General features: G+C 49.1%; 1 protein-coding gene across 1 annotated transcript in view; it reads right to left on the reverse strand.

Annotated features, from left to right (window-relative positions):
• The window catches only part of Tsen2 (tRNA splicing endonuclease subunit 2), a 53,470-nt gene extending 41,213 nt beyond the window's left edge, over positions 1–12,257 (reverse strand). The window contains exon 1 of the mRNA XM_032905876.1: positions 12,175–12,257. The gene's annotated coding sequence lies outside the window, so the exon portion shown is untranslated. The remainder of the gene's footprint in view (positions 1–12,174) is intronic.
• Positions 12,258–26,182: the final 13,925 nt, after the last annotated feature.

The raw sequence follows: 26,182 nt of genomic DNA on the forward strand, positions 1-26,182 counted from the left end.
CCTGTCGCACCATTGTTGTCCGAGAGGCCGGACCCTGCAGTGTTGCATCGCGACCACGAGATGGCGGTATTTCAGCAAATTTCAACCACTCCAGGTGAAGCCTTGTGCTGATGAGCGCCATGCTCAACCAGAGCTGAGAAACAAACACCAAATCTACCCAACCCAGGATGAAACCCAGCTTCATTCCGCCGGCAGAACAACCCTTCTGTTCTTCACAGCTTTGAGGGAGAATCTGTTGAGCCACAGGAAAGGAGAGAGACCCGTGCTGCTAGAAGCCCTACGACAACTTTTTCAGGGGGGCGACATGACTATTCCTTATTTCACCTGTAAGCAAGGGTTCGCATTAACTCGGGGCCTCGTGGTGAGGGGTGAGCAGCGAGCCCTCGAGGTTCTCGTTTGCTGGGCCTTTGCGTGGTATCCAGCCTCTGCGGTTGTCAGAAAAAACAAACAAACAAACAAAATAAATAAAAACCAAAAAAGAAACAGAAAACAAAGCCAAACAGCCCAGATCACCGTAGTATTATTGAGGAAAATAAGTCACCTGGCCCATTTCCGCTCCTTTTTAGAGGGACAGAGCTTGATCCTTTTCAAGACCCTGCAAGTTAGAGATCAGAACACCGGTTTCACTAGAAGGAAACAGTTAAATGACTTGTCCAAGGTCACACACTGCTGACATCTCGAGGGCATGCTGGATCCCAGGATTACTGTGTCCATTTCTTGCCATCCTTTAACAATCTAACATATCCTATTGTGGGGCCAATTTCTTAGAGAAACGCGTGTGTACTACTCGTAGAGACAGAGTTTTCTTCTTAAAACTGCCTATGCATAGGCAGGTGTCTTGTGTATCGGTTTGTGCACAGGAGTGCTGGTGCCCCGTGAGGACAGAGGTTGGATCCCCCTGGAGCTGGGGTTACAGACTGGTGATTGTGAGCTGCCTGGTGTGGGTGTTGGGAGTTGAACTCCAGTCCTCTGCAGGACCGAACAGTGAGTGCTCTAAATCACTGAGCTGTCTCTCAGCCCCAAATGACTTCTTTAAAAAGAAAAAAAAATATTTATTTATTTGGCAGTTGAGCCACTGGGTGTAGGTTCTGGGAATAGAACTCAGGTTCCAAGGCAGAGTAGTAAACACTCTTACATGGTGATCCACCTCTTCAGCCCGGCTTCTCTTTTAAATCAAAACTGGTGGCATGTAGTTGAGTGTGCATGTGTGTGCCTGTGCATTCATGTGTGCATTTGTGTGTGCTTGTATGCGCATGTGTATGTTTTGAGAGAAAGAGCCTGACTGTTCCTCCCTAGATGGAAGGCACACTCATAAAGTGCGCCATAGGCACACATGTACAACATCCACTGAGTAGAATAGTGTGTGGTAGTGAAAATGGACAAGCTAACTTAATGCGTTTCTCCGTAAGTGTATTGATGGGCTAAATTCAAACACATGATCAGGATGTAGGGTAATATACAATCCTACTTATGAAAATTAAACCACAAAACATCACACGCTGGATATACATAGAGAGACGTTTATATACCAATGCCTGGTCATTTATGGTGCCCAACTGGCAGTGGATAAAGGGACTTTAATTTTTGTCTCTAATGGTTCATTTCTTAAAAAACAAAACAAGGCGGGTTGGGGATTTAGCTCAGTGGTAGCGCTTGCCTGCAAGCAAGCGCAAGGCCCTGAGGTTCGGTCCCCAGCTCGAAAAAAAAGAAAAAAAAAAAAAAAAAAAAAAAAAAAAAAGACGAAAACCATGGAAATAAACCTGGGTGGTGGGAATGCAAACAGATTGCCACATTATTTCTCCTATTATTTATGTAAATACAAAAGATGCTTCAGGGAGGTGAACAAGCCAGGCTTGGCTGTCTGGGGTCTGCAGGTGGCAGCAGCACTCTGAGACCTGAAGATAGCCAGGAAGGATGCGGCCCCAGTTCTGGTCCCAGGATCTGTAGCTGGTGAGGTTCCATTCAGGAGCATTTGCAGGGCCCAGGTATCCACCCCTGCAGGGAGATAGGTATGGGGGATTGCCGGACCCCCTCAGGGAGGACACAGGACAGAAGAGGCCAGAACCACGTAGGCCTGTCGTGGAAGCTGCTGGCTGGCAGCCACCACATTGTGAGCCCACTTCCCCTCCGTCCTGCGCTTTGGTCATTTTCTCTGAAGCTGTGGTCACACGTGACCTTGCTGGGCGGCACCCACTTTCTAATGCCAGGTGTTCCAGTCAGAAAGTAAACCCAGTTTTCACTTTTGCTTTTTGTCTTCCAGGGCGGTGCTGACAGGCGTGAAAAATCCTAAGCGCCAGTGCTCTATTGATCATGGCAGAGAAAGAAGCAATCAAGTGACCTCCTGTGCTGCACAGTGACGTTTTGGCCAAGGGCAGATGGAGGCTGTAGGCTGCGTGTTGGTGTGTAGCAGGCTAGACCACAGAGCCTTCGCAGGCAGCAGGCTGTACCATTCATAGCTTTCATGTGCAGCAGGCTAGAGTTTGCAGCCTTGACACGCAGCAGGCTGGACCATATAGCCTACGTGTGAAGGTTAGATGGATGAGGCATGTGAACACAGTTTGGGGTGAAACTTTTATAAACGAATAAAATGAACCTTTTATTTATCCCTCAGAGCACATTCTGTTCTTCAGTGCACAGCTGTGACCTTTTTCTCTTCTGTTCTCCACCCCCCATCCCCACCCCTTTCTACTTGTCAGAATGTGAATATTGAGCTGACCCTGTTGCTTTTGGGGCTTATTTTTCTGCTCTTTTATTCCTCATTCTTAGGGTTTGCGTGTGCAGTGTCCCCTGCTGGCTCGTGTATTTGCCCACTGGGTCTCTGCCTAGCGGCTGTTTTGGGAGGCCATGGAACCTTAGGGGGTAGTGTAGCTAGCAGAAGTGAGTCATGGGGTTCCTGCCCTAGCCTTTGCCTCCTGGTCTACCATGGTGTGAAAAGCTGCAAGCAGCCCTACCACAGACCCAGCCACAATGCCTGCTGAGTTGTGTTCCCTGAAACTGTGAGCCAAGATAAACCATTCTCCCTTAAGTTGCTCCTTCCAGGAGGATTTCTTCCATAGCAACAAGAGCAGCAACATGTGTTCACCTCTTAGTAGGTGATACTCATTCTGCCTCATTCATTCATTCATTCATTCATTCATTCATTCAATCCGTTTTAGGTTCTGTTTGATTTATTGTATGTGTATGGGTGTTTGCATGTATACAGGTGCACCACAGGTGTGTTTGTCTGTCTGTGGAGCCAGAAGAGAGTGTCGGATCCCTTAGACTTGGAGTTACAGGCATTTGTGAGCTACCATATGGGTACTGGAAACTGAACCAGGGACCTCTGTGGGAGCAGTCCATGCTCTTACCCAGAAAGCTGTTTCTTCAGCCCCCTGTCTCTATTACAAAGATGAGGAAAATGAGAGTCAGAACAGCTATGTGCTTTACTGAAGGTAACACAGAAGAAACAGCCGATGCCACATGCAAGCCCTGGTCCCCCAGTTGCTGCAGGCTCTCTCATTGTGCTGAGGAGACCGTACTGTTATCCATTTATGATATCATCCCTCTTTCTAAAATGGCGATAAAAGAGAACGTTTGTCTTGCTTTCTCTCTTAAAATGCAAGTGTTCTTTGTTCCTGGTTGCTTTTGTCTTGCTTGTGGTCCCTGCACCTCCATGAGTTATAATTTTCTGAGTGGCTAAAGAACTCTGTCCTCTACTCACAGGACAGAGATCTAAAACTTTCCTGCTTGTCTGAGCACACTCACCTCATATGTCAAAGGTCCAAATTCCATGCAAGCCAGCGACAATGCTCCCGTCATCAGATTTGAAACCAAATTTCAGCAAAGACACATTTGCTGCCAGAAAGCAAATTAGTCTTTTCTTTTCTCTCTCATTTTTTCCCACCCAAACATAACATCCTCTTATGAAATATGTCCGATCTGCAATATTTACTTTCCCTTATTTAATAACAGGAAAGACTTTGCTGCACTTTTGTTGATTTTTGCATTTCTTATTAAAATTCTTAAGGGGCTTTTGGGGGAACTTAATCAGCAAAAAAAAAGGAGGAGAGAAAAAAATTCCTCATGTGCGGTCCCCAGGACTAGTGAAGAGAGGAAGCACGCTGTTTGTATAAGAGCCGCTGATGGGAGGGGCAGCCAGTCACGTGCTCCGGAACCTTCCTCAGACTCTTCCTTCTCTGAGCCCTTCTCAGCCGACTACAGAGCAGGGCCAAACGCCACGCTTTCTGCCAAGGATTTTGAGCTGGTATGTCCATGCCCCTTGCCAGGTTGGGGCAGACACAGATGTTCATGGAACACCCAGCCCGCTTGCTGCAGGGGGTCTCAGTTTCCCCTTTATGCATTGGCAGATAAAGAGGAAAGGACTCACAGTAGTCACATACTCCCAGTTCAGCTGTGCTTCACGTGATTCTCAGGACAGGTAGACGATTCCTAGTTGTAACTCGCTATGGGCCACACAGATATAGGATAGCAGAGCTTGGTGACCAGAGCTGTGCTCTACCTGGTCATCACGTGTGTTTATTGGCCCTTACTCCATGGCTTCATCTGGACAACATAACGCTTTGAATGTCCTAAGCTTTAGAATTCTCTCTGGAGAGGGTATGGCTAACACCCTTGCTTCCTGATCAGGGCTCCAACTGACTTCAAGATTTTAGTTTTTATACTTACATTCTAATAGAAATGATTATATTAAAAATGTAAAGTTTCACTTATTTATTTATGGATATGCGCGGTATGTATGGGAGTGCTCATATGGGAGGTAAGAGGAAATCCTGGTTCTTTCGTTCTACCACATGGTTCCAGGGGGTTGACCTCAGTTGGTCAGGCTTGGCCCCAAGTACCTTTGCCCTCTGAGCCCTCTCACCAGCCCAGGAATAATTATATTCATAAGCATGTTATGGTATCGTTTTACTGTTATATGCATGGTTCTCAGGCAAAAGACCCCTTTACAGAGTCAACATTCCTATAAGACAGTGAACCAATTCAAGGTGCCTCTTACACAGATGGAGAGACAAGTCTAGACAGGACAAAGGATCTGATACTGGTGGCTGTGGCAAACTAGAACTGGAATCTAAGTCTCTAGGCCTGGAAGGAAAAGTCGGGCTCCTGCTGTGAGGGCTGGCCTGGTGTTCTTAGGAGTTTGAATCTTTTCACAAATGACACCTGGAAGGCTTGAGCGGGGAGTGACTCAGCCCAGCTTGGACTCTGGAGGTCTGGGGTGGAGAATAAGCCAGAGGGCCCAGGCTGAGCGGAAGAGGCTATTACAAGCTGCAGGCAAGAGGGCCCCAGGCCTGCCCACCTCACATCCTGTTTCCTCCCTGACTCCCTGAGCAATCTTTCCTCTACGCCCACCCTCCTCCAAGAGCTCCTCTCTGATTCCTCCCCTCTCTGTGGTGCTGGGATTTGAACCCAGAACTTCATGCTTGTTAGATTTTTATGTTTCCCACCCTCTTTGCATGCTCAAAGGCCTCAGTCACAGTGAGTCTTAACCTTCCAGAGGTCACTGTCTGAAGACTAAGGAAGGAAAATCACACAGGCTCCCAGACAAATGCTCCGTGCAAAGAACACAACATGGGGTTTCACAGACCCCAGCTCTGCTTATGCTCGTGAAGAACCAGGAAGGCAAACACCCTGAAGGTATCAGCTGTGCTTTGTAAATGTCCCAGGAATAGGTGTGCAGCTGAGGGCGGGGGCAGCGCAAAGAGGGCTAAGTTTTGTCCTCTGAGAAGGGACAGCAAGGAACTGGAGAGGTGGCTCGGTGGTTAAGAGCACTGGCTGCTCTTCCAGAGAATCTGGGTTTGATTCTTAGCACCCACACAGCCGTTCACAGCATCTGTAACTCCAGTTCCCGGGAGATCTAATGCTCTCCTCTGGTTTTTGAGAGCACCGTACATGAGGCACGAACATGCATGCATGGCTGGAAGGGAGACTGACTAACATGAGTTCCAGGCCAGTTCCTACTGCAGAGTGAGACGGACTCTAAACAACAATAAAATAACCAGAAGGAAAAGAGGGTGGGACCCTAGGCCAGAGGGACCCCTCCCTCTCTCCTTCCCTTCTTTCTTTTTCTCTTTCCCTCCTTCTCTCTTTCCCTCCTTTTTCCCCTCCCTCTCTGGCTCTGTTGTTTAGGCTGCTCTCAAACTCTTGGGCTCAAGCCATCCTCCTGCCTCAGCCTCTTCAGCAGCTAGGATGACAGGGGCCTGCTCCGAACGCAGTAGTATTCATTTATCCTTCTTATTCTGAGCCAGAGTCCCATGTAGCTCAGGCTGGCTTCTAAGTCTTTACACAGTTGGGGCTGGGCGAGCCTTGAATGCTGTTCTTCCCTCCTGCTGGGACTGCAGGTACCTACAGTAACATTTCTGACGGTCAACTCTCCCTCTGAAGAACGGCTGGACATGCAGGAAGGCAGTAGATAGAGACAGGAAGGATCCCAGAGGGAGGTCTCAGGCTGCCATTAGCCACAAGGCTTCGTCACCAGCCCCTCCCTCCCCTCTTGCTTACCAAGCATGTCTCTGATTTGATTTGGCCTTCTGTGGACTGTGCCTACAGGGAACTTCAGTGCTGGCAGCAGGACACATGTATCCGGTCCCTTTGGCAGTGACATTTCTCACTGTAAATTAGTAAATTGGGAACAGATAGTTCACAGAAGAAGCCATGAAAATGACTAATATGTAACATAAAATTCTCCCTCTCTAGGATTCAAGGAAACGTAAATTCAAACCCAAACGCAGATTGTCATCACCTACTCAGTCAGAAAAGGCTTGTTTGTTTGTTTGTTTGTTTGTTTGTTTGTCTTGAGACAGGGTTTCTCTGTGTAGACCTGACTGTCTGGGACTTGCTCTGTTGACCAGGCTGGCCTCAAACTCACAGGGATCTGCCTGCCTCTGCCTCCTGAGTGCTGAGATTAAAGGTGTGCATTGCCACCACCTGGCTTAATATTTAAAAATAATAAGTAAAAATTAAAAATGGATTAAAAATAAGTAAAAATAGTGTGTGTATGTGTTTGTGTGTGTATGTGTGTGTGTGTATGTGTGTGTATGTGTGTGTATGTGTGTGTGTGTGTGTGTAGATATGTCACATGCATGCAGTGTATGTAGTTGAGGAGGCAGAAGAGGGTGTCAGATTTACCTGGAGCTGGAGTTACAGGCATTTGTGAGTCAGATGATCTGGATGCTGGGAACCAAATGCAGGTCCTCTGGAAAAGCAGTGTGTGTTCTTAACCCCTAAGCCATTCTCTAGCCCTAAACCTTAAAAATCAATCAATCTATCTATCTATCTATCTATCTATCTATCTATCTATCTTTCTTTCTTCTTTCCTTCCTTCTTCCTTCTTTTCTATTTATTTATTTATTTATTTATTTATTTATTTATTTATTTATTTATTTTTTTGAGACAGAGTTTCTCTGTGTAGCCTTGGCCGATTTAGACCAGGCTGGCCTTGAATTCAGAGCTCTGCCCATCTCTGCCTCCCAAGTGCTGGGATTAAAGAAATGTGCCCCCATACCCAGCCTCAAGATGTTTTTGAAGTCATAGCATGTTGCAAGGGGCAAACTCATGGCCAGTCTGTGGAGATCTTGGGATATTGGGTGGCCTTGGGTCATTGAGTTTAGTCTGGTCAGAAAACCCAGAAACCAGAAAACTAATACATTCAGGGCATGGTGCCAGAAAAGACAGGATGCCAGGCCACGCACAGCCGGCCCAAGAGCTGGGGGCATAGAGGGTGGGTACACAGCTTGTAACATTGCAGCTACATACCATCTTGCTGGGCACTGGTTCATTTTGGAAAATGTTGTTGGATTTAATTCATTAAAAGAGTGTATGGGTATTTTGGCCTGCACGCGTGTCTGTGCACCATGTATATGCCTGTCATTCACGGAAGTCAGAAGAGGGCATCACAGCCCTAGAACTGGAGTTACAGGAGGTTGTAGCTGCCACTGGGTGATGGGAATTGAACCTGGGTCCTCTGCAAGAGCAGTCAGTGCTGTTCCCTTCTGTGCCACCCTTCCATGCACCTACAATAATTAACTTTAAAATGGAAGAAAATGCTAGTTGTTTATTGTTTTCCAGCTTCTCTCTCCTGCTCCCTGTCCTCTTTCTGAGACTCATACAGCCAAGCTCTGAGAAAGTTCAGATGATCCTGAACGTCTGATTTTCCTGCTTCTACTTCCCAAGTGCTGGGATTACAGGCATGTGTCCCATGGTTGGTTGGTTTATGCAGTACTAAGGACAGAATCCAGGGCTTCGGGCATGCAAGGCAGGAGCTCTACACCACTGAGCCACATCCACAGCTCCAGAGTGAAAGCACACCCCTGCCCCTGGGTCCTGCTGGAATTCAGGGAGTTCCTGCCTCGCTGGCTGTGTGGATGGGAAGATGATGGAAGATCCTATGCTAAGTAAGAACTACAGTCAAGGTAGCAAGGGTTTTGACTGAAGATCACAGAAGCTGAGTTTCTCAGTGCTGGGTCTCACACTGGTAGAGACAACATCCACGATGTAAAGTTGGGGACCCTCAGATCTGATTCTATAGGAAGCCCACCATTCATGAGCGTTGTGACTTCAGTCCAGTGTCTTTGTCCGTCCGAGCCCCATCAGTTTCCTTGTCCATACCCTACTTGGCTTGGAGGGACCAGTGGGGTGGTGGAGGCTCACAGCACAGAACCAGGACTGTTAAACCCTCTGGAACTGATAGCATGGGCTTCTACCCAGTCAGGCGTGTCCCCTCCCACAATCCCTCCATTCTCTCCTGGAGCTTTCTCCACGGCACCCTGGCTGTGTGTGTCACTACTCGTGTGTGTCTTACCGAGGTCCCATGTCCCAGTCTGTAGCTGCTTGGAGACCATGCTGAGAACCAACAGGACCCCCCTTCCCTCTGTAGATAAGAAAAAGCAGAGCTCCTAGAGAGTGAGGGTAGCACTGAGGCTGCTCGCTCGTGGGACCACCAGAACCCTGATCCCCTACTTCTAGTGGGTCACATCTCTCCAGCCCCAGGAAGCCCACTCTGCCAGATTCCGTGGTGCTCTTGCCTGTGTAAACTTTGAAGGAGGAGAGTCCGTGAACATCTCAGGGACTCTCGCTCTAGGAAGTGCTGAGGTGGGTGGCTGAGGGACCAGGTGAGTGGGGGGCGGGGGTGGGGCTGGACTGGTGAGATGATAACCGGTTGGCTAGGTGACTCATTTGTACCAACAGGCTGGTGAGACATAGAGAAACCCCGGTACAGGAAGATGAAGCAGGATAACAAGCCTGGGGGATCTTTGAAACAGTCAACTTGCCTCAGAGTTGGGCCCCTGACTGCTACTAGCAGAACTCAGAGCCTACTGTGGCCGCGGGCACAGGGCCTGCCTGCTGGAGCTTTATCTGACTCATCTGACAGATGGGGATAGGACCTCCCCCCTCAACCCCCCAGTCCTTGGGATGGGTCGAGACTCTAACACCCCTTCTGTAGAACTTCAGGGCACTTGCACAGAACCTACGCACATCCTTTTGAGACCTTCAAATCTGCGTTACATCAAATATGGAATGAGGTGCACGTGCTGTAGAGATGGGCGATTTACTGTGTTTAGGGAACAACCGCATGAATAAATATGTGTTCAGCACAGACGCCATCTTTGGCCCTGAAAAGTGTTCAAGTCATGTTGGCTGGAGAAACTGCAGATAAGGAAGGCCGCTCAGGGAGTGCTACCCCGTTGGCCCACTCTGAAGATAAAGGGTTGGAATGTGAGGGTAGGCCTGGCTTCTGGGCCTTCTGCTAGGCTCACTCTGGCTCATAAGCACCCTCAGAGCTGCTTCCTGTTTGTCTTTAGGCCCACAGGACCCCCTCTGCTCCTGAGAGCTGTGGAGGACTCCAGGGGAGTGCAGGAAGGCAGAAACAGCCTGGAGCTGTCCTGGTCTTGCTATTAGAAAAGTGTGCCTCCTCTGTGCCATTATGAATATATATATATATATATATATATATATATATATATATATATATATATATATTTTTTTTCCTTCTGTTTGTTTGCTTCTAGGCTGTGATACAGACGAACTGAATGGCGACTTCACTAGCCGCAGGCTGATCAACCTCCCTGGAATGTTTGCTGAAGAACAAGGCAGCAGAGGCTGGCCCACAGAGGAGCCCTATCGCTAGCCATCAGCAAAGGCCAGACCCGATGGAGACGAGAAGACACGCATGTCAGCTCAGAGACCTTGAGAGCTTTCTAGGTGCCTCCAGGCTGCTCATGCTGAGGCAGGGGAGCCACAGGGGAGTCAGTCATGTGTGTGTGTGTGTGTGTGTGTGTGTGTGTGTGTGTGTGTGTGACGGTCACAGTCCCTGGCAGGTAGCAGTACTCTATAAAACTCCTTCTACATCACGACCTTGGCACTCATGTGAAGCTCCTTTGTGGACAAATCACATGAACTTGAACAAGGTTTTACATTGCCAAATGGCCTGCACAGAGCTGTAAGAGGGAGCCAGATGAATCTTCTCGAATGGTCGAATGCTTTTGTGTAAGTAGGAGGTCGGTTAGGTTCTGGAACTGCCCTGTCTCTCTCCATTTTCCCCACTCTTCTCCCTTCTACCCTGCTTTGTGGTGCTGGAGGTGGACCCCTGCACTTTACATGTTAGGCAAGTGCCCCATCACTAAGCTGCATCCCAGCCATGATGGAATTTTCTTAAGTAAGGAAGTCCAGGAAATACTTCAAATAGGAAACAGAACCTAGGATTTGTCCATATTGATGATTCCCAACTCACCAACCAACCAACAAATTAACCAAACAGCAGCCAACCAACAAATCAGCTAACCAGCTAAACCACCAACCAACCAACTAACCAGCTAAACCACCAACCAACCAACTAACCAGCTGACCCATAAACCAAATAGCCAACCAACTGTACAACCAACCAACCAATCAAACAACTAGATCAGAAGCACGGAATCAACTAATGGGATAACCATCAATCAATAATCAATGAATAAATGGGCTGAACAACTTGAACCAACTAATCGATCAGCCAACCAATGGAGTAACTAACCAACTGAACAAGCAATCATCTAACCAACTAAGCCACTAACCAACCAACCAACCAACCAACCAATCCACCCTCCCACCCACCTCCCCACCTCCCCACCCACCCACTCACCCACTAACCTAGCATGCCAGCCGCCACGTAAACAATAACCAAGCAGTAAAAACACTAATAAAAATATTTGCTGGGTTGAAAAGAGATGCCCTCTTCCTGTGTTTCTGCCCTTTGTCTCCCCTCAGCTCCAGGAGTGTTGCCTGTTCCTCAGACTCTGTTTGCTGGGCTACTTCTCCACTGCCTGTTTCCATTCCTCTAGATATTGTTGTGCAGGGCACCTCTGTCCCTTGCACTGCTGGTTAGGGGCTCTTCACTGTAGCCAGTGCACAACCAACATGGCTAGAGAGTCACACCATGAAGGGCCCCAGTGCTCGCTATCTGACTCTTGAGGACCTTCCTTCCTTCCTTCCTTCCTTCCTTCCTTCCTTCCTTCCTTCCTTCCTTCTTTCCTCCCTTCCTTCCCTCCTTCCCTCCTTCCTTCCCTCCCTCCTTCCTTCCTTCTTTCCTTCCTTCCTATCTGTCTGTCTTTCCCTCCTTCCCTCCTTCCCTCGCTCCCTCCTTCCTTCCTTCCTTCCTTCCTATCTGCTCCCTCCTTCCTTCCTTCCTTCCTTCCTTCCTTCCTTCCTTCCTATCTGTCTGTCTTTCCTTCCTTCCCTCCTTCCCTCCTTCCCTCCTTCCCTCCCTCTCTTTCTCTTTCTTTCTTTCTTTCTCTCTTCCTTCCTTGTCTCCCACTTGCCCAGGTCGGGAGTGCCCGCCTGGGTCCAGACAGACAGTAAATTCCCAAGGTTCTTTGCCCCGAGTCCCACCCCTGCTCGCACATTACCCAGGCTCGGTGGCACAGGTTTGTAAGACCAGGATTCGGGAGGTGTAGATTAGAGTTTCAGGGCCATCCTTGATTACCTGTTGAGTTTGAGGCCAGTCTGTACTCTATGAGGTCCAATCTCAAACAAACAAACAAACAAACAAACAAACAAACAAAACCCCAAACAATCAACGAAGCAAAGGTCACGCCTGAGGTTGCTGGGTATCAGCGGCAGAAAGTCAGTGTGCTTGGGTTGGGACGGGAGGTAGCCTGGGGAAGGTAATGCCATCATAGCCTGGGTGCCTTTGTTTTTTACCTGCCCGAATCTCTTGGCCACTTGTCTTTGGTTTCCTTTAATTAGTCTTCCCACTTGCCACTACATGTCACGATCCTTAGGAAGTGTCCCAGACACTGCCTGGACCCGCTGTGGTTCCCGGAAGCCACCGCCCAGGCTTCAGGTGCCTCTCTCTCCCCTCCCGTCTGACCTGGACGCAAAGGAACTTCGCTAGCTGCGCACTGACTTCACCTTCCCTCCCCGCGTTCCCGATACGGAATAGGTATATTATTTACAAAATATCACTATCACCTAGAAAATATCTCCCCAGGAAGAATTAAACAGTGACACATTAAAACCTTTTAAAATGCAGGCATGCACCAGCAGGTCACACGAGCCTGGTGGACAAACAAGTTAGTGGGGCTTCCAGGCAACGCCGGCTCTGTTGGAAGACAGGGTGCCGTACATTTAGGCATATCCAAGAATCCTTATGCTGGGACAGCATGCACGGTTGCTGTTGGAGGAAAGAAAGCGCCTAAGGCAGTGAGGGTGTTCTGGAAGTCTAGACTGGGTAGTTCAGACCGTAAAGTGTACGGAAGAGGACCCGATTTCAACCTCCAGAACCCACGTTTCAAAACAAAGCATCTAGGTAGGCACTGTGGTGTAGGTTTGTAATCTCAGTGTCTGGGAAGGCAAAGACAGGCTCTGGGGCTCTCTGGATAGTCAGTCAGCCTAGCCAAGACAAGCTCCAGGCCAGTGAGAGATGATGTCAAAGAAAGAAAGAAAAAAAGAAGGGGATGGGGGGGGGAAGAGAATGAGAATGCGGTCTGGTGTGCTGGTGCACGACCTCAGCACATTAGAAGTAGAGGAAGACAGATCTCTGTGAGTTCAAGGTCAGACATCCTGGTGTTCTACAGTGCAAATTCCAGGTCAGATAAAGTGACACAGAAGAAGCAGGAGAAGAGGAGGAAGAATGGGGGGAGGGGGGATGGGTGGAGAAGTGGTCTGTACGACCTTTGATGTATACAGTCTCTTCTAACCCTGGAAAGTCAGTTAGTTACTGCCTTTTTCTTACAGACTGGGAGGCAGGGGTGCAGGATTAGCATGGTCTCCAGGGAGCTGGACAGGGGTCAGATGTAGCCCCGCCAGAGCCCCATCACCCCTCACCTCTGCCCAGTGGTGCACTGCTGTTCCCCCATCTCCACACGCCTGCCTTGCTGGGGTTTTGAAGAAAATTCTAGCCTCAGAGTAGCATTCAGTACTAAAGAAGGTTATGAAGACAAAAGCAGAGAGCCTTGGTCTTGGCCACTTCCTGTAGGTAAAGAGGTCAGGAGGAGGGCGGCCCTAGACCTGCAAACACATCCTCCAGGCCTCTCTCCCTCCAGTGAGTAACTGCTCGCTAGGTTAACCTGCTGCAGGCTGGGATCCTGGTGCTAGAGCAGCTGCAGGTCCCATCCGATTATGTTTTCAGTAGAAGAAAGCATAGGAGATGGTACGATGGACAGAGGAGAAAGGAACTGTTCCGACAATGGCTTACGCCTGTCTTTATAGAAAGGGGACATTTGAGCTGGGCCCTGTGGGTATAAATGTAAGTTCATTGGAGTATTACAGAAAGAATTATTTACCAATGAGACGTGCATGAGGCACCAGGGAAGAACCCATGCTAGGGTTAGGAACCTGTGCATGCTTGAAAATGAGTCTGTAGCATGGTGGCAGGGAGCTGGTACACTCACTCAGTAGAGGCCAAGAGTCAAGGAAACTTGAGGACTGAACTTAAGAGTCTGGGCTAGTACTTGGGAATGCTGAGGCAGGGGAGTAGTCTGCTCAGAGCATGGTCTTGAGAGGGCACTGTGGTCTCCACATGGAGGAACTGATGGAGAGAACAAAGCTGGGTGTTAGCACAGGTCCAACCAGTGCTAGGCATGGCCAGGGGTGCGTGACTCTCCAAGTGACAGGGACTGAGGACTGGAAGGCACCTGGTTGCACTCTCAAGGGACACTAAGTTACCAGCTGTACTACTAGTGTCTTCCTAGGACTATCTGGTTTCCCTTAGAAACCAGGAGAGACACTGACCCTCCCTTCCTCCCTCCTTCCCTTCCTCCCTCCCACTCAGTCACTCAAAATCTAGGATGGAAAAATGGCCACTGCTCGGCTGGGGGTGCCATGGCAGTGGGCAGGTATATTGTCACCTTGGTTCTCATGTTCTTCCCAGGCCAGTGTCCTAAGCCTGAGTGACAACCCATCGCCTACAACTGTGCCACACCCTGGGCAGTCAAGGCAGAGAAGGGAGCTAGCCCAGGCTCCCTGGATGAGGTGAGGGTAGTCACGACACTGCTAGGCTGTACCAAGGGTGGGGAAGGTATGCACCATGCCACAGGATCATACTTTATTCAGGTTCCACAGATGAGGAAACCGAGGTCCCGCATAACTGAATTCATTGGGCACTTCAGTTCTGCGCTATGCTGCCTCCCACATCTGAGAATAGTCTTGGATCAAGGCCACAGCAGGGCCCACTTTGCCAAAAAGGACAGATGAAGACACAGGCCCCCGGAGAGGGCCGTGTTTCTCTCCTGAACAGGGCAAATGGCTTGCAAAACTCCACGGTCTGAAGATAGGCTTTTGCAATAGAGCGATTGAGACAAGGCACGGAGACCACAAGGCTTTGGGGCTTGTTCTTTTAAACATAATAAATTTTCCCTCTTTTGACAAATAATACAGAGCCCCAGCCAACCTCCAGGCAGCCAGGGGAAGTTGCCCCCACCCCCAGCAGTACCTACTTCCTCCTGGCTGAGGAGAGAGGCTCAGGCCTGCACCCTGAGCTGGTCCAGGTACCCTGGTTGTTTTATGGATGGGTCTGTCATGAGTCAATATGATGATGTTTCCTGTAAGAACTTTATTTCCCTGCATTGTTTGTGGAGTCTGTGTGTTTGAGCACGTACTCCAGATTGACTTGGAGTGTGCCAGGCGGGTGGACAGACACTACCGAGGGTGGAAATCAAGGTCTGGGGAGGCCAGGCAGGGGTTGTCCCCATTCTTTAGGTGGCAGAGAGGATGGTGACTCACAGGCTTTGCCTCATCTCCAGCCCACGGAGGGTTGGCTTGCCGGCTGGAGGCTCTTTAGACTGTCTTCTCCAGATGTCACTGGGCCTTTTGGACCGTGATTCCTGATTCTACCTAGAATGTCCCTTCTCAGTCTATCTAGAGGGCTGTCCCTCTGTCTTTGACATTTGTAGCTGAGGAAGTCTGGGGAGGTGACATAGTTGTCCGAGAAAACTTGCAGAAGCTAGATCAGGATCTTTGAAGCGAGTCAGTCTTGGGTTCAAATTCTAATTCAGCCACTTGTCAGTGGGTAAGGCACTTCAGCCTCAGTTGCTTCAGCTGTCAGATGGGTCAATATGTGAGTGCCTGATCAGAAAACAAGTACGTAGCATGCACCATGGAGACATCTGTCAACTTCATCCCTTTCTTCTTACTCTTTTTTGAGACAGGGTTTGTTTGTGTCCCCACAGCTGCCCTCACAGAAATCTGCCTGCCTTTGCCTCCTGAGTGCTGGGATTAAAGACGTGCACCCCCCTCTGCCCAGATCCTATTTACCTTTAATATAAGTTGGAGCTGGGGCTTGTGGGAAAGTCCTGTTAGTGTGCCTGACTCAGACTATCCCTCGGAAACCATTTCATCAAAGCCACTGGGCTCCTAAAGTTCTAGAACAGAGGAAATGGCCCTGGGGCTGCTATGACTGTTGGTATCAGGTCAGTGACTTAGCCAAGGGGTTTAGGGGAGACAGAAGAAGTTCCATCATCCAGTTCTTGGTTTCCTAGCCTGTGTGTATGTAGCTCCGTCTGCCTTCTGCACTTATTATGGCCTCAGAGCATGCCCCACGCTTGGGGCCCTGAGCTTATCTGCATTGTGAAACCCCTGCTCTCAGACACTCTCATCTTTTGTTGCCATGGAACTTTCCAGTAGGCAGAGGACATGAGTGATTTCGATCTGCCCAGCATTTTTCTCCGCTTCTTACAAATATCAGAACCATGCTTGGCTCTGAGGTCCACTCCTCAGCCTTGTCATTAGGTGTGGCCCTCAGAGGACAGTTAGTATAGACATCCAATGTTTGAGTCAAGGGAGGGTCTCTGGCCCATGTGAAGTCTGTCAGAGCCTCTTTTGGAATCCAGATCTCAAGGGGAGAGTTCAAGACGGCCAAGTGTTTAGGGTCTTGTAACCCTGTGGAGGTTACCCAAAGAAAGGAACCAGGGAGGGCTGGGATATGGTTCAATGGCAGAGCGCTTGCTTAGTATGCATGAGGCCCCAAGTTTGATGCTCTGTATGGTTGAAAAGAAAAGAGGAAGAAAAGAGAAACAATGACAGGACTTTCCTAGACCTGGGTGCTGCACACGATCCCTCCTCCACCCCAACACATGCCCTAGGATCTCTTCTTGTCACCTTCCCAGAGAGTTGAATCTTTGACTCAGCTAGCTGCTGCATGTAAGTTGGGAGTTTGGAGTAACACCCAACATGCACATACCTGTGGGGGTCCTCTCTGCTTGTCTCAGGGGAGCTACTAAGCCATTCACTCACTCACTCACTCACGCACTCACTCACTCACTCACTCACTCACTCACTGCTTCATCAGTCAACACCTCATTGTCATACACCTGCAGGGGACCTCTAGTTCAGTGTTGGTTCAGTAGAGAATTAGTTGTAAACACCCTTGCCCACCTCCAGACAGCCAGACAGTCCCAGGTCTAGCACAGCAAAGGGAGGGCCGGCGAGTGGCTCAGTGCTTAAGAACACTGCTCCTGTGGAACACCTGGGTTTGGTTCCCTCAACCCACATCTGACAGCTTATAACCACCTGTAACTCTGGCTGCAGGGGTCTGACACACTCTTCTGGACTCTGTGACACACACACACACACACACACACACACACACACACACACACCCCACTTAAATAAAAACAAAACAAAAACCTCCTTTTTTTTAGAACACTGCACGTTAGCTCGAGCGTGTCCTCCACACTCCTAGGGCTGTGAGGGAGTTGGGTAGGTGGCACAGAGGAGGGAAGGGAGCCCAAGTGAGGCCCTTACAGTCTGTGCTGAGTAGGGGGTGTGGACAGGATCTCAGGGGGGCACTGAGTGTGAAGCTGTTTACATCACACAGCCACCCGGCTTCCCAGGATCCCTGGGGCACAGGGTCTGAGGACTGGTGTTTCACAGAACATTCTTTTTGTTCTTTATAGCCTTATTGAGGTATAATTTACAGACCATAAAATTCCATCTTGTAAGTGTATAGTCTATTAGAAAACACACAAAATTGCACAACTGTTGCCACAGTCCCGTCTTCGAAGTTCTCCTCATCCCACAGAGCTTCCTCCCGCCTGTTTGCAGCCAACTAAAGCCTGAAGCATTCTGGCATTTAAGAAGTGAAGACAGAGCCCATACAGAGTCGAATACCTTTAACCACAGCACTCAGGAGGCAGAGGCAGGCAGGTCTCTTACGTTTGAGGCCAGCCTGGTCTACAGAGGGAGATCCAGGTCATTCAGGACTATACAGAGACCTTGTGCATATAGGGTTAGGGGATGAGGATCTGCTCTCACTGAGAAAGTACGGTTTCTCAGTGTGAACAAGGCTCTAGGCTCCACCCCAGCAAATAAAAACACAAGGAATAATCAAAATGTGACCACCAGTGGTTTGTTTAAGACCACCCACTCTACAGATAGGAAAACTGAGTCCTAGGGAGGAGAAAGGGCCACCCTGACAGCAGGGAGCCCACAGCATGGCTGATATCAACATCACTGCAGTCTGACTGCCCAGCTTGGATTTCTTTCTCTCAGGGGAGGCAGGGCTTTCCCATGCTCAAGCTGCATGACCACAGGCAAGCTGCTTCATCGCCCTGGGTCTGCCTCAGTTTCTTTGAGGGTCAGTGTCGGGAAGCAGAGTACCCACTGCAGGGGAGAGCATGTGGATTCCCTAAAGATCACCCTTGGGAGTCCCAGTCTTGTGCAGCTCTGATTAACCGCCCGGGAAGGTTGGCTAATAACTGTCATTTCACCACAGCCCTGTCCAGATTTGTCCTCAGAAACTTGGAAGTGAAAAAGCAGTAATTAAAGAAACCCAGCCCAGGCCCCAGATGGAAATGTGGGTACAGAGGCAGCTTTCTAAGAATGTGATGCAACGCCCCACCCTGGGGCCTCATCGCCCTGTTCTGTGGATGGAGCAACTGCCGGGAGCTTGCTTAAGGCGCCTGTCATGGCTGGCTGCTCCCTGCTCCCTGGCCCCAGCATTTCCCAAGAGCCCACAACACACGCAGCATCTCCTCAGCAACCTGGGAGCTGCTTCCCCTCCTGCCCAGACAGGAGGTGGTATGGTGGGGTGGAGGCCGCCCTCCCACCCGGCATCAACCGGCTTGATGAGGCCACACAACCAGAGAGGAATGAAGGGAGTTACCATGAACCCACCTGCCTGTGCGGTGTCTGCCATTCTGTCCAAAAAAAACCTTATTCATGTGGCTGCCGTGAGTCCTGACAACTAGAAAGTGAAATTCAGCAAAGATGGTATACTTACTCTGGAAAGGGTTCCCCCAAACACTCACCTCCCTGGTGCTGGGAGGTCAGAGGTAGGACTGTGTCTGCAGAACACTGCTCCCAGGAAGCTAAGTGATTTACACACCCCACACAGACATTCTAGAGCTCCACAGTCCATACCCAACAAACATGACTTCCCGAACCATTCAGACAAAGGGCTAGATGGTTTGCTAGGTCGTCATCGAAAGTAGAGAAGCTGCTTCCTTGGTGCCTCTGGGACTCAGGCCACTGAAATTGTAGAGATAAAGCCACCGCACCCCCAAGAGGGTCCCAGCCTCAGGGTCAGGACAAAGTCCTGTGGTAACTGAGGCTTGCTTTTGCTGAGGATGTGAATCAAAGTGACACAGGGAAACTGAGGACAATTCTGGCCTTGGTGTATGACCGGAGCACAGACTGCTGGGTCAGGCTTTGTGCAGCTGGAAGTTGGGGAGCAGGAGGTGAGACGGGAGGCAGCTGAAGTCGGATGGTGAGGGTCTTGAAGAATGGACCATTTTCATGTTATCATGGACTCAGGAGCCACCAAAGGGGCTTCAGCATCTAGAGATGCAAGGCTGACATCAGACATTAGGTGGAAGAGGAGGGGAGACCACAGATCAGGAGGGGAAGGAGCCTGTAGTGTTCAAGATGACTTGATTGAAATCCGACTTCTATAGGGAAACGCCTGTCTGTGTCAGGTGGTAGCATGGGGGAAAGGGCAGACTTTCAGACCAGAGGGTCCTAGGTCTCCATCTCTTATGCCCAGGCTTGGGCTGCCCTGCTGTCAGCTGAACATCCATACACTTAGCTATGGAAAAGCAGAGCACACCCTCGCCTGGCTTCCCTATTACCCCGCTAGAGTCCAAGGTTCACCCTTGCTGCCTGGCTCAGCTGGGCATCCAAGCAGGGACTTCCACACTGTCCTGGGAGAGGTGGGGTGTTGAGGTAGACACCCGTGACTTGGCTATTTGATGGAGCGCTGCTTCTGCTCAGTCAGGGACGATAAGACAGGCACAGACTTAGACTAATGGCCTGTCAATGCTCTCTGTCATAACTTGGTTTCAGTTGCTCAACGGAACACTCTAAGGTGGGCTGCTTATGAAGAGCAGAAGGTTTTGAGGGCTGGAAGAGGCAGGAGTTAGGGGGTGAACAGACGAGGGCTTGTGCTATGTCCTAGCATGTGGGAGCGGATCACTCGGAAAGGGAGAGAGGTGGGGGTGGGAAGAGGAGAGAAAGGAAGGGCTTAGGGGCAAACTGGGTTTTCTCTCAGGAAGTCCCTCCTATAATGAACTCAATACTTCCGTTGGGGGTAGACCTCTCATGACTTAAATCACCTCTAAAGTCTCTCGTTGTGTGAACTGTCTCTACTGCGTCATGAACAAACAAGGTGTCTATTCACCTCAGACAGGGCACCGATGACAGACTAAAGCAATGGCTCCATTCAAGTCCAGCTTGGCAAACCAATGGGCTCATGGGATTTAGTTACCGAATGCAGAAGAGAGCGTCACTTACAGGAGTGTAGGTGACCCCCAGACAGCTGTATCACTGTGAAGTCCCACCACAGCACAACTGACAACTTCCCTGTAGTTGTAAAGACGGATCACCATCCTTTTGAGCTAACCTTCCACCTCGATGCACTCTAGCATGTCCAGAGACTGGAGTCTCACCACCCCGTCCTTCCGTGTGGGAACAACGGGCTCCGGTTTTGAAGGTCCCAAGTTGTTCCAGTCGCTCTGCTGAAGATGTCGGTGGCCCTTCCACTTCACATCAGCCTCACCTTGCCACACCACTGCCCTGGGATGGAGTGTGCAATGCAGGGACCCTTGGGGACACATTTATACCATAAGTCCCAGTCCTGTGTAGACAGCAGCAGCCCAAGTTCCCCTCTGAGAACCCTAAGGTCCTTTATCCTATAGCCTAAGGTTACAAAGGAGTCAAGCAAGGCCACTGGAAGGGATGATCATGGCTGGTAATGGAGAAAGGACGGAGAAAAGGGAGGAGAGCATTACAAACATCTCTTGTGCAGGGCAGACTGTTGTTCTTGCCAGAAGTGTGCGTGGGCACATTCGTTTCTGATTTTTTATTAAATAAATTGATATTAGGGTAGGGACAAAAATGGAGAAGAGACTATGGGAAAGGAGGTCCAGTGACTGGCCCAACTTGGGATCCATCTTAAGGGGAGGCTCCAAGGCTTGACATTATTGATGCTATGGTGAGCTTACAGACAAGGGCCTAGCATGGATGCCCTCTGAGAGGCCCAACAAGCAGATATTTACACCCAACCAATGGACTGAAATTGGGGACCCCTATAGTTGAATTAGGGAAAGGCTGGAAGAAGTAGATGAGGAGGGCGACCCCATAGGAAGACCGGCAGTCTCAACTAATGTGGACCCTGAGATCTCTCAGACATTGAGCCACTAACCAGGCAGCATATAAGAGCTGGTCCAAGGCCCCCAATACAGACACAGTAGAGGACTGACTGCCTGGTCTGGCCTCAGTGAGAGAAGACGTGTCTAACTCTCGAGAGAATGGAGGTCCCAGGGAGGGGGGAAGCCTGGTGGGTGGTGGTGGCGGGGGTAGTGGTAATATCCTCTTGGAATTGGGGGTGGAGGGCATGGGAGGAAAGGAGGAATGGGATGTGGAACTGTGGGAGGGCCGACCAGGAGTGGGTAATGACTGGAATGTAAAAAAATAAAAGTAATTTTAAAAAAGGTGTTAGGGATTGAACCTAGGGCCTCATGCATGCTGGGTAGGTTTTCTATCACTTCTGTAAGTCCCCGTGTGTGTGTGTGTGTGTGTGTGTGTGTGTGTGTGTGTGTGTGTGTGTGTGTGTACATGTGTGTGTATTTGTCTATGCATGTGCACATGCATGTAGAGGCTGAGGTAGAGGCTAGTAGTTATCTTAATCCACCACTTCTCACCTCCTCTGTGAGGCAGGATCTCTCAATGAACTCAGAGCTCACTATGTCTGCTAGTCTGATGAGTCGTCTTGCTCTAGGAATTCTGAGGATGGGGATCACAAACACCCACTCATGTTTCCTGTGGGTTCTGAGGCTCTAAATTTGTTCTTTCCACTTATGCAGCAAGCGTTTTACACTGAGCTGCCTCTCAGCCCCAACCCCAGCCGTTTACCACTTTTTAAATGGTTTGAGTCAGAACCTCATTAATTTGTTATTAGAAATTGGAATACTCCTTCCTGCCTTCAGCCCCTGACTCTGGCCTATTCCACCAAGCCTGGCAATTTCTGATTGGTTTTCAGGAACGTAAGAAGCCCAAGAAAGTGGGAGAATCCTCCCAAGGGGAGAATTCCCAGCATCCCCTCTGCTTCTGTGGCAGCAGAGGTGGGCTGCTCAAGGCAAGGCGGCTCCAGGATGGAAGGCACAGAAAGCCTGGTGGAAGAATAGGCTTTACCCGAAAGCCTCTGAGCTGCTGATGGGAAACAGACCTCAGGGTAGACATTGAAACCACAGACCTGGGGCCCCTGGAAAGGACCTCTTCCCACTTGGGTGTGACCTTCACGGACAAAACTTTGCCACTGAGTGACCAATGGGAACTATGGCCAAGTGCCACAGAGGAAGGTCTCAAGAGACCCTCTTTCAGTTTCCTGAAGCCTATCTCATCTTGAAGAAGGAACACACACACACACACACACACACACACACACACACACACACACACACCAGTGTACACAAACATATTTTGAGACAAACTCTTACTTGTCAAACTCTTTATGCTCAGTTGTTCTCTGATTACACAGTCACAGAACTGAGTGGAGGACCCACTTGAGATCAGCCACAGCGGTGTGCACTTGTCCTTGTTGCCTCAGTGTGTACTATGTCTAAAATAAGCAGGAATCACCACCACCACCACCACCACCACCACCACCACCACCACCACCACCACCACCACCACCACCACCACCATCACCACCACCACCACCATTTTGAGACAGAGTCTGTCTATGTAGCCCACTGTGACACTGAGCTTACAGAAATCTTCCTGCTTCCTATCCCAGTAGTGGGATCACAGGTATGTGCCACCATGCCTGGCTGAAATTATTCTTAACATAAAAGTGTTAAGCTGGGTGTGGTGGTCCACACCTGTAATTTCAGCACTTGGGAGAGGAAGCAGATGGATCGGGAGTTCAAGATCATCTTTGGCTGCATAGCAGGCTTGAGGCTAGCCTGGGTTACATGAGACTGTCTCTAAAACAAAACAAAACAAAACAGAAATCCAGGAGTAACAACTAAAGCATTTTAAGAGGTTGGAGCAGGATTTCACAGAGTCTTGGTTAAAGCTATGTGTGTGTATTTACTTAGAAAGGACCAAGTTAGGGGGTGCTTTCCTGAAGTCCACCATCTTTGAGCACCAGGCTTCAACCAAGCCCTGCCGCTCAATTCTAGTTTCTTTCCGCCTCGTTTTGGAATGAATAACTGCAATGCATTCATTTATTCTCTCTTGACTTTTTTTTTTCTGTAATAAGATGAATTGTAAAGAAAAGGAACAAGAACATTTTCCCAAAGGAGGCGTGAGGAGACACTCCCTTTCCTCCCTAGACAACCCACACCAAAAGAAGGACTCTGGAACTAAGCAGAGGCGTGAGGAGACAGAATCATGCTGAAGCTAGTTCCAACAGGCACCCACATTTACCAGTGGCTCTGCATCACACTTTGGAAATGCGTCTACCCACAAGGAGTGAAGCCCTAGGGTCTTGGCTTCTGGATAGGGGTGTCTCAGGACCCTCTATTCTACAGGCATCGTTGCATCTCTGCCATGCCAGGCTGTGGGACGCAGAGACGACTATGACAGCATTGGTAGATAGTATGCAAATGAGTTTCTGCAGCCAGCTCCAGGTTGAAGTCCTAGTTCCATTTTGTCCTTGCTACGTAGACTTCAGCTTGTTACATCACTTCCCTCAGTGGGGTGTAGAGATATGCTCACCTCTGCAGACAATAAACCGAAGGTGGATTCTGAGAGGTGGGGACAATGACACTGGGCTTTAGCCCATCCAACGGCATGTGCCCTCCATGGTAGGAAGATGTATGGGTTCAGACAACATTGACTGACACAGTGTGGATCTGGTGGTATGTTTCCAAAAGGTCCTTGGGTTGAAGCTTGGTCTCCAGGGCCGGTCTACTGGGAAATGATAGAATCCGTGTGTGTGTGTGTGTGTGTGTGTGTGTGTGTGTGTTGTGCTTTCTCATTTTTTAATTCTGATTTAGGGCTTTTTTGAGGGATTGATGGGGAAGGGAAACTGTGATCAAAATATATTGTTGAATTTTCAATTTAAATAAGATATTATAATGACACACACACACACACACACACACACACACACACACACACCCACCCTAAACCAAACCAAACCAAATCCATAAAAACACAAATTGGAAACCATAATATATAAGCAAAAGACCAACAGTATAAAAATGTCCAAACAAGGCCAGGCAGTGGTAGCATCCTCGGAAGGCGGAGGCAGATGGATCTTTGTGACTTTGAGCTCATTCTATAGAGTGAGTTCCAGGACAGCCAGGGCTACACGGAGAAACCTTCACTCAAAACACAAAAACAACAACAAACGACAAAACCAAACAAAGCAATATGCGAAAAAAAAAATCTACAAAGAAACCGCTGAGTTTCTTCTGTGTTGGCTGCCCACCGCTGGGCGTGCAGCCTGCCCTTAAGGGTGGTTTAAATACTCGCTGAGATTCTCTTGTGGAAAACTGATTTTTCCTTCACAAGCAGTTGTCAGTTGGAGATAGCTTCTTAACTAGGGATGGGGGACTAGATCCACTTCCTCCTCGCAGTGCTGGGGTCACATCTGGCTTGAAGCTGTGCAGGCTTGTGTGCATGCTGCCACAGTCTCTGCGGTTCATACATGCATCGACTTCCCTGATGTCACCCATCCCGTCTGGCTCTTACAATCGTTTGGCATCCTCTTCCACAAATCCCTGAGCCCCGAGCTGAAGGGCTTGATTGCATTTATGCTCCAAAGTTTCTCTTCACTGTCCAGTTCTCTGTATTTGTTCTCATCTACTGCAAGAGGAAGCTTCTCTGATGATGGCAGAGTGGGACGCTGATCTATGGTTACAGCAGTGTCATTAGGAGCCCTTTTTTTGCTGTGTTCCTTCAGGAAAACAATCATATTTGGTTCTCGTTTCAGGTTCTTGTTCTTCACTTTTGCTGTGTCAGACATGGGTCATTTCATGGAGTGGCCTTAAATCCAAGTATAGAGTGGTTGGGTGATTCACATGGCGAGTGCCATTATAGCAGCAGCATATCTAATGCATATAGCATGTCATTGTAGATCATAGGTTACCTTTCTTCTCTGGTAGCAGACAGGGTACCTTCCAGTACCACTAGTCAGAAGGGGTGAAGGCTGTAGTTAGGCACCGGCTTGACTTCTCCATGTTCTAGGAGGTAGGTAAGTGTTGTTTTCAGCAATAGGGCTTTGCCATCAATTTGTAGAGAGCACTTAATAGCCTGGGCAATATCCCGGGTTGTTTAGGGGTTTCTATGGAGAACCTTTGGTCAATGACTCAGTCAGATGTAACCCAAGGTGAACTTGACATTTTACTTGATAGCAAAAGGTGTCTAGTTGGAGAATTATCTTCCTTGTTGTCTGGGGATTCCATTTAGATTTAATTTGAATATGTATATGTTTTAAGATGCTTCTGCAGTGGCAGGTTTCTATATGAACTCCCATATGGTCCTTAGTGTAACTTACCACTCCCTGGATTCCCTCCTTTATCCCCCTCTTTCTTCCCCTCCTCCATTTAATCCTCCTCTTCTAGTCTTCCCCCATCTCTCTATGACTATATATTCTAGGGAAATGGTGGGCCCTTTAAGGGTTTAGTGGGAGGAAGTTAGGTCATTGGGGATATACCCTTGTAGACTTTGGTGGTTGATAATTGCCAACTTGACAGAATTTAGAATCATCATAGAGACAAGTCCCTGGGCACATGTATGAGGGATTATCTAGATTAGGTTAACCACTCTAAATGTGGGTGGCACCATCTCACAGGCTGCGGTCCCAGAATGAATAAAAAGGGGAAAGAGGGTTGAGCATCAGCATTCATGACTGCTCCCTGACCTCCGATGCCCTGCGAGCAGCTGCCTCACGCTCTGCTGCCAGGCCTTCCCCACCACAGACTGGAACCTCAAACTGTGAGTCCAGAGAAACCTGTCTCAAGTTGCTTCTGTCAGGTCTTTTGCCACAGCAATGAGTAAAATCACAAAGACTTAGGGACGGTAGGATCTTAGCCTCTCCTCCCTGATCTTTTGCTTACTGTCTGTTGTGAGGAAAGCGTCACACGATCTCCATCACTATGTTCTGCCTTGCCACAGCTCAAAGACAATGGGGCAAGCAAACAGGCTACAACTGAAGCTATGAGCCCAAATGAACCTTTCCTCCTTATAAGATGATTGACTCAGGTATTTTGTCATAGTGACGGAAAACTCATTGACTCAGTGACTGTACCTATGAGAGTTGTAG

This window comes from Rattus rattus, chromosome 6 (genome assembly GCF_011064425.1).
Source record: "Rattus rattus isolate New Zealand chromosome 6, Rrattus_CSIRO_v1, whole genome shotgun sequence".
NCBI classification, from domain to species: domain Eukaryota; kingdom Metazoa; phylum Chordata; class Mammalia; order Rodentia; family Muridae; genus Rattus; species Rattus rattus.